Here is a 13,861-nt window from a genome sequence, read left to right on the forward strand (position 1 = left end):
TGGTTCGGAGCTGCAGCCCTTTTTGTTATGTTATTTCGACATGTATATAAATGGAAATGATGGGGCCTTGTCCTGTCTTTTCTACAGCTCGTGTTCCCTAGAGGTCTATAGACAGTTGTATGTAGTTGGGATGTTATGTAGCCTTGTTGGCTCTTAGTTTTGTTCTTCAGCTACATAGCAGCCTCGCCGGCTTGCTCAGTTGTGTATATATTTTTTCGGTGTATGTAGGCCCAATTTTTTTTTTTTGGTGTGTGTGTGTGTGTATTCAGACGAGATAGTAAGCATTTATGTATATATATCCATATTACGGCCTTGCCGGCTTGTTAGTATTATCTGTGTGCAGGTAGTCCTTATCAGAGTATCAGATTTAGAGTGGTTCGCTCGGGCCTAATTTGGCATCGAGTGTCGGTCACGCCGCTCCAGATTTAGGGCGTGACAAAGGAGTTATTAAAGGGAAGGAGGAATCTAAGATGATTATTATTTAAGGAAGAGTGAATTAATAAGCAAGATTTACCTCTAGGATTCTCCTCCAAATATCCTTAAGAATAGTTTCCCCAAGCTCAAATATCGAGATGGGAAATAATGAGAATCTAAGAAATATTTAAATCACAATTTATGAGACACCTGGCCCGTCACGGTCACTACGGTAACGGTGCCGCTACGGCTGCTGGGAGGCCGCCATAGCGGTATGCCCAACACTACACATGGCCGCCCCAGCGACCAACACACCGCAACAGTGGTGCCGCCGTTGCGGGTACCAGGTACTAGAGTTCCCCATTTTTTTGTAATTCTTCAATCGAAACCCCGGGTCATTCCCGAGGCCATCTGCTCACAAACCATACAGACAGACCCATATAAAATTAAGCTACGAACGCGCTCGTGGCATCGAAATTTCCAACAGAGGCCTCATTAACCGAGTCAACCCCCGATGCCTTAATTTTAATTTCACAACCCAAGTCCTAAAATGCATTCGAGTGCATTGGGAACCGAACCAATTACGCCCACAATTTCTCAACTACCATCCGGACCTCTCGGAATCAATGGAATTTCGAAAAAGGTTCGTTTACCCAAAAGTCAACTTTGGGTCAACCATTTTCTACTTTAAGTCTATATTTCCCAAAAGTTTCCCAAATCTGATCTAGACACCTCGGGAAGCATGCCAATGGTCCCCTCGGGTCTAAAGTGAGCTAATCAATGCTCGAGAACGGGCAAAAATGCTGAAAGACTATAACGACCAAACGGGTCGTTACATCAGATACTAATTGAACCATCGCTTGTCCTCGAGCGAAGAAAAGAAGGAAATCAGGGAAGTACCTAAATTAGTGCACAACTGGGGGTATCGGCTACGTATGTCGGAGTCGGTCTCCCAGGTAGCATCCTCAACAGGACGGTGCTTCCATTGCACCTTCACAGAAGCAATCTGCTTTGACCTCAACATTCGAACCTGCCTATCAAAGATCGTGATAGGCTCCTCCTCATAAGTCAAATTCTCATCAAGCAATATAGAATCCCAAGGGACAATGTATGTACCATCGGCATGGTACTTCGTCAGCATCGAGACATGAAAAATCGGGTGAACTCCCGCCAAGCCTGGCGGTAATGCCAACTCCTAAGCTACATCACCGATACAGTCCACAATCTCAAGCAAACAAATATACCTGGGGGTCAACTTGCCCTCTTACCAAACCTCATAACACCCTTCATGGGTGAAACCTTCAATAAAACCTGGTCACCAATAGCAAACTTCAAATCCCGGATGTTACACCTTGCACTTTCAGAGCATGAGCATGCCACATATTTCACCATATTAATGGAGTATTGGAGACGTCCTCTGATGTTTTGAAAGGTACAAGACATAAGAAGTTCGTAACAATGAAGTAAAGGATGAATTACGATCTCATAAGTCGTAACCGGGAAGGACAACCTTGGAACCAAAGGAAATGACTATTATCAAGTATGATTAATGATAAATATCATGTATGGAGAGTTTGGGAAGATTTCGGGGCCAAGAAAATCGAAGAAAATAAGTTTGTCAAAAATTTAGAAAATTTGGCAGAATTTTGGACAGAAATTTTGGGTCAACTTTAGATAAGTATATCTCCTAGTATATCAGGAGTTTTGTAGTGAAACAAAAGCCTAAATTGAAGTTCAGGAAGTATAGTTTCCAACGCAACAAACCGTTCGTCAAAACGATATCAGAGTAGGGAGTTATGGGCATTTCACGATAAGCCTCCAAGCGGCCAAATGGCTCCCCGCGGGCCCCACTTGGAAGTCGGTGGAACCGACTCTCAAGGGGTATAAATACCCTATTATTCCACTTTTTTCATCATTTACACTTCTTGGGAGTTATAGACACATCCATACACTTATCTTAAACACTTATAGCCCTTTAAATCAAGAATTCAACAAGATTACATCAAACTAGTTCATGAAAAGTGATTGTTCTTGTTTCTACTTGATGTTGTGGTGAGTTTGGTCATGAAGAAAGTGGGTGTGGCTAAATTTCTTCAAGTATAAGGTATTTTCTTCATCCTATCTCTTATGTTGAGTTTATTTGAAGGTTTAGCAAGTCTTAAAAGTGAAAATAGTTATGGAGGAAAGGTCATAAAGTGTTGTGTGTAGTTCTTGAGTTTATGGACTGTTTTGAGCATGTTGTGGCTGTGTTGTTCTGCTGATTTCCATGTATATGGATGGTATCTAATGTTGTTGGTGTGTTGATGAGATTATGCTCCTTGATTGGGAAGAAAGGAAGTGTATATTGTTATTGTATGTTGATAAACATTGTGTGGGATGTTTTATGGAATCTTTTAGTATGGATTATGATGTTGTTGGCATTAGTGTTGTTGTTGTTGTGTTGGTTTTTTGTATTGTGATTTCGGGCTAGGGATATAAACAGGGGATATGCTGCCCAAATTTTGGCAGGTTCAAAAGGGGTTTAATTTGAAGACTTAAGATAAGTATATGATGATGAGCCTAACAATAGTATGAATGGCTTTATATGTAGATTACGAGGTTACGAACGATCTTAAGTAGATTGCAAGACAGGAGATAGGTTGGAAAGTTGGAAAGTAAGCTTCCAGGTATGTCAAGGCTAGTCCCTTTCTTTCTAAAGGCGTGATTCTTTCCCTTTCTTTCTTAAGGCATGATCCTATTGTTACAAACTTTTACAAATGATGTCCATAATGATTCCTCTCATTGAAATGCTAGAAGCTTACATTCTTGATGTTCTTAAGATGTTATTGTTGTTGGTCTCACCTTATGATTATTGTTGTTTCAAGGTGAGATATGCTCATGATGATAATTTCATAATGTAATTGGAGGTTTACCGACCTTACGTCACTCCAATGGGTTTAGAAATGTATACTTAAGTAATGTTTTGTAGTACACGAATAGAGTGCTAGTAGAGGATCTCTAATGAAGTATTTGATGCTAGAAGAGAGGCTTATGATGTATCTCAGAATTTGGTAAATGTTCAATTAAGCGGAAAGAAGTCCTAATGGCCCAGAACTATGCTTATAAGTCTTATGTAACCATGTATGCTATAACGGACAAGTGATGACCATGAGAAGTGTATAGAGATTACTCAGGGGGCCTAGGTCATGATGTTGATTATATTTACCACTGGTCTATGACCAGTTGGGTAGCTATGTATTTACCACCGTGCTACGGCCGGTTGGGCAGTTACCACTGATCAGTCAGGCAGTTGCACTCTACCGTCGGGCGATAATCGGACGAGCAGTTACCACCGTGCTATGGCCAGTCGGGTAGTTACCACTGATCAGTTGGGAAGATAGCACCAGGATGGTACGCGGATCAGGATCACAGTATTGTACATAAATGTAGTTAAATGTATGATAGTATAGAGAGATATGCATACTAGATTCTCATTGGTAAGTCAGAAGTACCAGGTTGATTCTTATCCTTCTTCTTGCAGTATATGTTTATTATGTTACATTTTCGCCTTACATACTCAACACACTATTTGTACTGACAGCCCTTTGCTTGTGGACGCTGCGTTCATGCTCGCAGGTATAGACAGACGAGACGAGGACCTTCTACAGTAGGATGCCTCCAGGTACTAGTCTTGATTGGTGGGCTCTACTTCTTCCTGGAGCATTTCCGAGTCTGGGTTCATCTATGTATTCTTGTGTGTTACGGGTATATCGGGTGCCCTGTCCCAACTTGTATACTTCAGTATGTTCATAGAGGCTTTGTAGACAGTTTTTTGTATATGGCTTAGTTATGTCTTGTCAGTGGTTGTGTCACACCCTAGCAATGGTAGGGCATGACGGGCACTCGACTCTTATCAGAGTCGAGCGAACCCTTAGACATTCGCTCTATCAAAACCTGTCATTTCAAAAACATGAAACTTTTCCAAATAGAAATCATTATCTTTATAACGATTATGAAAACTTTCAATCAAATAAGTACTTTAAACCAATTGAAATCATCTAAAATGCATATTCTTTTAAAATCCACAAATGACTCAACCGATATCACTTTGTCGACATCTCGACGAATATACCACAGGACACTGTCTGCAGAAGTCTCTAAGAAGTAAACTGAACATTATGAGTCAGGACAGGGCCCTGACATACCCATAATCATACATATCGATACATGACGCAGCACAGCTCCAGAATGAGGTAGAACTTGCCAATCCCGGCTGACGTCCAAGCATCCTAGCTATACACTTAACCTGCCAAACAATCTGGGGCTGCGGGCATGAACGCAGCGTCCCCAGGCAAAAGGACGTAAGTACGGACAATGTACTGGGTATGTAAGGTGGTAACAAATCATAATCATAATTTGATTTAGGAGAGAAGAAATCACAATCTAACTCAATACTTGCAGCCTTCGCTGGAAGAAACAAAAATGTGCACACGAAGTCTCAAAACAATCTTTAAGTAAATAATGCAATCCAACACATATGCCGCTTTCGACATCTTAATAGAATAGTCCCTTCGGCCAACCGCTTCCGACTAGTATCACAATAGTCCCTTCGGACAGCCGCATCCGGCATAAAAATGATGGCCCCTTCGGGCAACCGCTTCCGGCTTAATAACGATGGCCCCTTCGGGCAGCCGCTTCCGGCTTAATATCAACTCAAACTCAATACACAAATATCAATTTCAATTCATATCATAAGTCACTAATCAAGTCATCACAATCTAGTTATTAGCCTTAGTCTTTCATAAGAAGTTATCAAATTTGTATCTCACTAGACTTAGGAGGACATACTTCCAGGTTTGAGGGTAGAATTGTTATGAAACTCTTACTACTTATATTCTACTCAATTTCATCTTATTGCCCTACTCAAAGAATAAATGATCATATCAATACAAAGGGATGATACTATGGAATGTAAACATAAATCGTAAATGACATGAAGTAGTAAAATCTCTCACCCCCTTCGGAGTGGTTTTGAAAATCAAACTCTATGTTTCCTTTAGTATAAAACTAATTTCCTCGAAATCATTAGTAAAACCATATACACAACTCAACTTAACACCTTATGGGTGTTCCCTTCGGAACAGAATAGGAGTACAATATCAATAAGCCATCACAAGAAACATTTAGACCTTACTCGTATAAGAATGGAATCATATGGAGTACATATAGAACGAATAACAACAAGAATCATGCCAAAGGAAGAAAGGTTTGCCTTACATACCTTTGCCGCTTTCCAGCTAACCACAGCCCATCTTCGGGTCATGCTAATCTATCAACAATACCAATTTACCAACAATCAATCCAATATATATCCTTATAATCAATCCCTTAAACTTATCTTTATTTCTAACGGAATTTCGACAACATTTCCTTTATAAACTCGACAACCCCAAGAATCCAATTCAGCTAAATTAACAACAACAAGATCCATCTCATATAAGCCTTTTTAAACTCAAAGTATCAACTCCCAAAGATATACACCAAAACAGCCTAGTACACGCTTTGTATACGATATCTTCATACATTTTATTCTCCAAATTCAAGAACCACAACTTATCAATAACATCAACAACAATATCAACAATCATTTTATATCAATATCCAACTAATTCTATCCATTTAATCATACCAAAACAGCCCCCAAGTCATTTGATATCCAAAAATTATAACCGAAGTTTCGACGTCATTTTCTCTATTCTAACCCGTCAAATCCATCAATGATAATGGTAAGAAAATCATTAACATCTTAAACATACCTTATATGAGCAGCCACCACGAAACCAACATCCCACAAGTTCAACTTTTAGCTTAAAACGACGACGACAACTCGTACTACACTTTATCCTTCACGAGCCTCGGGATTCGGGGCCTCGAACTTGATTGATTCTCCACTTTCTCTCTCTAACTCTCCTCTCTCCCTCTCTAAAAGCTTGTGTACTGCTTGATGTGTAAAATGAATGAATTTTTATGACTTTAGCCCTTATATATGGGTCTTGGTTCGGTTCCCACTGACCTTGAGTCGGGTTGGGCCGAGCCCACTGCCCAGCTTGACCTTTCTGTCTTAAAACATCCATAACCTTTTATCCCTATGTCGTGTGAAGGCCCACGACCTATGGTTGGAAAGATAATTAAAATATAAACAACTTTCATATTTAGACCCAAATTCCCAAATAATGATGGGGTTATGGCCTCCCGAAGTCAAATCACCCAAAAACGTAACTTAAAAACATCTTTTTGGAGGGCTTACACTTGGATTTGGCTCAAGGGTCCTTCTTGAGTTGTGTTTAACTTCACATATATTATCCATATAACTTGTCATATGTCCTTTATAAAATCTCGACATGTGGACCCCACCTCAGCTTACGATTACGAGGGTTATATATCTTTTAACGTATCATTCCAATCATATTGTACAAATTCCAAATATCACACTCATGCTAATACAGTAGAATTTCATCCTTTATACTTGTAATATTTGCTCCTCCTTGAGCTCACAATAAGCCGTCTGCAGCCTTAGTAACATGAAATGTTCTGGGGCGTAACAGGTTACGTCGGCATCGTGGGCCCATTGTACATATACATATGCATGATATTATATTCATAGTTAGCCTCCTTGGCCTTATTATGTCTTTCGAGACATAGAAGACTCAAGTTACAGCTTGGTTGGCTTGGCCCCATTAAGGTGCCAGGTGCCAATCACGCCTTACCAAGGTTGGGGTGTGACACCGGACCTTCCGATCTGCATACATCTTTTGCCGACTCTGAGCTGCCAAAAGCTTGGCCTGAATAACTCTCACTCTATCAAGGGACTCTATCAATGGATCTGTGCTCCAAGGTCGAGCCTCGAACCCATCAAACCAACCAATCTGAGATTTACATGTCCTGCCATATAAGGCCTCAAATGGCCCATGCTAATACTCGAATGATAATTGTTGTTGTACATAAACTCTACTAAGGGCAAGTACTGATCCCAATTACCACCAAAATCAATAGCATACGCTCTCAACATGTCCTCAAGCACCTGAATGGTCCGCTCGGGCTGGCCATCGATCTGGGATGAAAAGTTGTACTAAGGTCCAATCGTGTACCCAACTCCTCATGAAATGCCCTCTAGAGTCGGGAAATGAAGATAGTACCCCAATCGGATACAACAGAAATAGGGACCCCGTGTAATCTCACAATATCCCGAATATACATCTTAGCTAACTTCTCTGCGGTATAGGAAACCTGAACTGGAACAAAGTGAGCAGACTTAGTCAACCGATCCACTATCACCCAAATAAAATCAAACTTGCCAAGGGTCTTCAGAAGACCCGTGACGAAATCCATAGTAATTTTCTCCCACTTCCACTCGGGAATGGGCATCCTCTGAAGCACCCCACTGGGTCGCTGGTGCTCATACTTACCTGCTGACAATTTCCATACTTAGCTACAAAATCAACTATATCTCTCTTCATACGATGCCACCAATTGTGCTGTCTCCAATCTCGGTACATCTTAGTCGCCCTCGGATGAATGGAATAGCGTGAGCTATGGGCCTCAGATAAGATCAACTGAATCAAATCACCAACACGAGGAACACACACGCATTCTCTAATCCTAAGAATGCCATCAGAATCAATCACGGCCTCCTTGGCCGCACCTCTCGAAACCCTATCTCAGATCTTGCTCAACTGAGCATCCTTAAACTGATGAGCCCTGATCCGATCCCATAAAGACGACCTTGCCTCTATATAAGCCAAACTCCTGCTCGGGGCTAAAATATCAAGATGGACGAAACTGTTGGCCAGAGTCTAAATCTCCATAGCCAACGGACGCTCGGAAACAATCAATCGAGCTAAACTCCCCATACTCACTGCCTTGCGACTCATGACATCGGCCACCATATTGGCCTTCCCAGGATGATACAGAATAGAGATGTCACAGTCCTTCAGGAGCTCCATCAATCGGTGCTGCCTGGAATTAAGATTTCTCTGGGTAAACATCTACTGAAGGCTACCGTGATTGGTAAAAACCTCACAATGGACACCGTACAAGTAATGCCTCTAAAGCTTCAAATCGAAGACTACGGCCAACAACTCCAAATCATAGGCAGGATAATTCTTCTTATGAAATTTTAACTGACGGGAAGCATAAGCTATCACTCTACCCTCCTGCATCAACACCGAACCCAAACCCATACGGGAGGCATCACAATAGACAGTGAAATCCTTACCTTCCACAGGTAAGGCTAGGATCCGGGCTGTAGTAAAAAAAAGCTTGAGCTTTTGAAAGCTCTCCTCACATTCATCCATCCACTAGAAGGGAACATCCTTTTGAGTTAATCTGGTCAAGGATGAAGCAATGGCATCAAAGCCCTTCACAAAGCGACTGTAATAACTGGCCAAATCCACAAAGCTACGAACCTCAGTAACAGTACTAGGACTCGCCCAACCCCTCCCAGCCTCAATCTTCTGTGGATCAACCATAATCCCATCCTTAGACACCACATAGCCCAAGAATGCTACAGCCGCCAACCAGAACTCATACTTAGAAAATTTAGCAAACAAGCTGTGTTTCTTCAACAACCCAAGAACGGTACGAAGATGTCTCTCATGCTCCTCTCTACTCTTGGAATACACCAAGATGTCATCAATAAATACAATCACAAAGGAATCAAGGAACGACCTAAAGATGTCATTCATCAAAGTCATAAATGCAGTCGGAGCATTGGTAAGCCCGAAAGACATTACTAGAAACTCATAGTGGCCATATCTCGTCCGAAAGGCTGTCTTTGGAATATCCTCCGCCCTGATCTTCAACTGGTGATAGCTGGAATGCAAATCAATCTTCGAAAATATCGAAGCACCCTGAAGCTGGTCAAACAGATCATCAATACGAGGCATCGGACAATTGTTCCGGATAGTGACCTTGTTCAACTGGCGGTAATCAATACACATCCTCATGGTCCCATCTTTCTTCTTCACAAATAACACAGGAGCACCTCAAAGGGAGACACTCGGTCTAATGAACCCCTTGCTCATCAGATCCTGTAACTGCTCATTAAGCTCTCTCAACTTGGTAGGTGCCATCCAATATGGTGGGATGGAAATAGGACGAGTGCCCGGGTCCACGACGATACAGATATCAATTCACGATCGGGTGGCATACCTGGCAAATTGGACGGGAATACCTCCGCGACCTCACTCACAATAGGGATAGACTCAAGGGGGGGGAGATGCAACAGTCGTATCACGAACATGCACTAAATACGCTAAACACCCCTTACTTACTAACTTCTTCGCCCGAAGGAAGGAAATGATCTTCTTCGGGGATGGACTAGGGGTACCTCTCCACTCAAGCCTAGGAATGCCCGGCATGGCAAAGGTGACTGTCTTGGCGTGACAGTCCAAGATCGCATGATAGGGAGAAAGCCAAGACATACCCAATATGTCATACCCCATAAAAGTAACCAAACAAGACTGGCAGGCTCGATCAACAACCACAGAATCTCTGACCGGAGTAGACACATGAACAGGTATATCTATGCTATCACAAGGCAAATCCCAACCAACAGCATGAAATAAAGATACATACGAATAAGTTGATCTAGGATCAAATAACATAGTAGTAGGCTGACCCCGAATAGAATTAATACCTGTCGTCGCTATATCAAGGATCTCCAACTTGAGGCCTAGCTGCTCTAGCCCTTACGACCTCAACTCTCACTGCACAGTCAATAATGGCCTGGAACGAAGTGCCCTCGGCCTCAAGCTGGACACCGGACAGTTGGAGAGGACCATCCAACCTACTAATAAACCACCGGATCCTGCCGACCTCCGTCAGAATCAAGAGGTAGGAGTAATGAGCCAGATAGGAGAAGGATAGTGCATAGGTAGCAATCGGCATGCCCTCCTGACGGAGGTCGAGGAACTGACCCCGATGCTCGTCCCTCCGCGAACGAGGCACGTACCTCTCAAGAAACAACCCACAGAACTGCTCCCAAGTAAGTGGATGCGCACCCGCTAGTCTGCTGGCAAGGTAGACTCTCCACCATGCCCTCGCGCCACCGCTGAGTCGATGGGTAACATAGACGACTCGGAGGGTATTTGTAATCCCTGCCATATAGAGCAACTCGTGCGTGATCAGGATAAACTCATAGGCATCCTTGTCTTGTGCGCCATTAAAAATCGGTGGGGTTAACCTCATGTACATCCTCCATACGGGCGTGTCGCGAATCCTCACCATCTGTGAGGGAAGAGATAAGAGTCAGATACCAATTTGATCATTCCAAATACCACATTGAATAAAGTAGCACGACGGGAAGAAAGATAGTTAGATTTTCTAAATGTCCTATAGCCTCCCGCAGATAAGTACGGAGATCATCGTACCGATCCGCGAGACTATACTAGACATGCTCTTGTATTAAAGATCGGGGTAACCTAGGGCTCTGATACCAACTTTGTCACGACCCAATTCTGCCTAAGTCGGGTGAGCACTTTCCTCCCCACCTCAGTAATTGAACCCTCAACCCAACAATGAATAAATACATAAAATGATGAAATTAAACAGCGGAATAGACCAATTACGTAAGTCTCACGATATATATATATATATATATATATATATATATATATATATATATATATATATATATATATATATATATATATATATATATATATATATATATATATATATATATATATATATATATGTAAGTAGTAGAAAGTGTGGAATGACAATAAACACCCCTAGGTTCTGGTCTGAATAATACAAGAGCAGCTACGGGAAATAATACAATCGGGAATACTAGTACATAAAATTTCTATGTCACTGCAATAAAATATGACATATGATAGGGAAGTCTTCAAGGTCAGCGGACGGCCTTGCTCACCCTGGAAACTCGAGAGAAAGTTGAAGCATCGATCTTCCACAGGTCACGGATGTGGATCCGACCTGATACTCTGCATTCATCAAAGAATGCAACAAGTGCAGGTCAGTACAAACTACAATACCGGTAGGCATCATCGGCCGACTAAGCATAGCTAACACAATTCAGATGATAAAGCAGATAAGCAAATAAAGCAACCAAGCATAAGACAATATAATCACTACTGAGTATCCGTTATCGCCTATGTAAAGCATCTAATCCCCAATATGTCAAGTCTGAATATATTCGATCAAATCCAATATCACAATCCAATCACCAAGCATCTCAATCAAATCATAATGCAATGCAATGCAATAATGGTATGAATGCAATGCAATGACATGCAAATGAGGTGTACACATGTACTCCGGACGGAAATATCGACGTCTCGGTAGCACAACCCAGCGTGTCTCGCGAAGTCTAAGTGCCACCCGTCTGGAATCTTTGCCCAACAGACAGATGGGACACAAGATCTTTGCCCACTGGGGCTTCTCACCGGCACCACCCTGGGGGATCCGCGGCGTCCATGCACTAACAAAGATTCCGGAACTAACATCGGATATTGGCCATGCAACAAATATCAATTTCACTCAATCAACAATTCCAGGATGAACATCGGACATCAGCTATCTCACGTCACTCAAGTAAAACTGAGTACAACTCATCAAGTATTTATCAAATATCATCAATATCTCAATAATGTATTATGAAAATGAGAGTGTGTGCAATGCAAGAATCACATCAATAATCATGCTCAATATCACAAGTACCATCCATGGGTATGCTAATAATATATCCGAATCACAATTACCAACAGTAGGTATGCCAATAATATAATCGAATCACAAGTACCAACCACGGGTACGCCAACAACATATCCAAGTAAAAATACCAGCAGCAACATGTCAATTATATCACAATGAAGATGATAAAAGAAAATCCAATATCTACCAACTACTCATGGCATCAAGCCAGCACAATGGAACAATCAAAGCACACATAACGGGGCGGCTAGTCCCAACACACAACAGGACCCAACCTATGGTAATATCCAACCCGACTTCGTACCCGAAGGTCCACATGTTGTCTCCAACAATATAATCTAAATGTGTGCTTCGCTCTATGAAGTCTCACTGAGAGTACGCCATAACCTACCTGGATGGCCGAACCGCAACATCAACAACTCACTCATTTGCCTTGCCTTTCCGCTGAACCTCAGAACAAAAGTAGTCTAAGCATAATCGAATTCTAGATTAGAAATCATGAAGAATGATACTAATATTGATACTATTCAATTTAGGTCAATTCTAGCCTTAGAAATTGGGGAAACGAGCCCACAAGGGCAAAACGGGAAATTCAGAAGCAATATACAAAATTAAGTACTAGGAGATCATAACCCAACCACTAATTGCTTATATAACTCAAAGATTAGCTTAATTTCTGATTTCAAGCAAAATCCCAAAATTTGGTATAAAACCTAAGTCTTTGATTCCTAAATTCAACGTTAAAAGTGGAAGATATATGGTTAATAAGCTTAGATTTGTCAAAATCTAACATAAACATCATCAATTTATCATTTCCAAGCCTAGAGAAAGTATTCATCAAAAATCCTCTTCCAACTTTCATTACTAAGGGGTTATTAAAGGGAAGGGAGGAATCTAAGATGATTATGATTTAAGAAAGAGTGAAGTAATAAGCAAGATTTACCTCCAAGATTCTCCTCTACATATCCCTAAGAATAGTTTCCTCAAGCTCAAATATCGAGTTGGAAAATAATGAGGATCTCAAACTTATTTAAATCACATTTAATGAGACACCTGGCCCGTCACCGTCATGATGGTAACGTAGCGACGCCGCTACGGCTGCTGGAAGGCCGCCACAATGGTATGGCCAACACTACACATGGCCACCCCAGCGGCCAACACGCCGCAACAGCGGTGCCGCTGGGGCGGTACTGGTGCCGCCGTTATGGGCACCAGGTACCAGAATTTCCCATTTTTTTAATTCTTCAATCGAAATCCTAGGTCATTCCTGAGGCTGTTTGCTCACAAACCATACACACAAACCCACAAAAAATTACGCTATGAAGGAGGTCGTGGCCTCAGAATTTTCAACGGAGGCTTCGTTGACCAAGTCAACCCCCAATGCCTTAATTCTAATTTCCCAACCCAAGTCCCGAAAGGCATCCGAGTGCATTGGGAACCGAACCAATTACACCCACAAGTTCTAAACGACAATCCGGACCTCTCGGAGCCAACGAAGTTTCAAAAAAGGTTTGTTTACCCAAAAGTCAACTTTGGGTCAACCATTTTTTGCTTTAAGTCTATATTTCACAAAGTTGCCCGAATCCGATCTAGATACCTCATGAAGCATGCAATCGGTCCCCTCGGGTCTAAAGTGAGCTAATCAATGCTGGGGAATGGGCAAAAATGCCGAAAAGACTATAACAACCAAACGGGTCGTTACACAAAATATGTGTATTACTCATAGATCAGC

Source organism: Lycium barbarum, chromosome 8, assembly GCF_019175385.1.
Source record: "Lycium barbarum isolate Lr01 chromosome 8, ASM1917538v2, whole genome shotgun sequence".
NCBI classification, from domain to species: Eukaryota; Viridiplantae; Streptophyta; class Magnoliopsida; order Solanales; family Solanaceae; genus Lycium; species Lycium barbarum.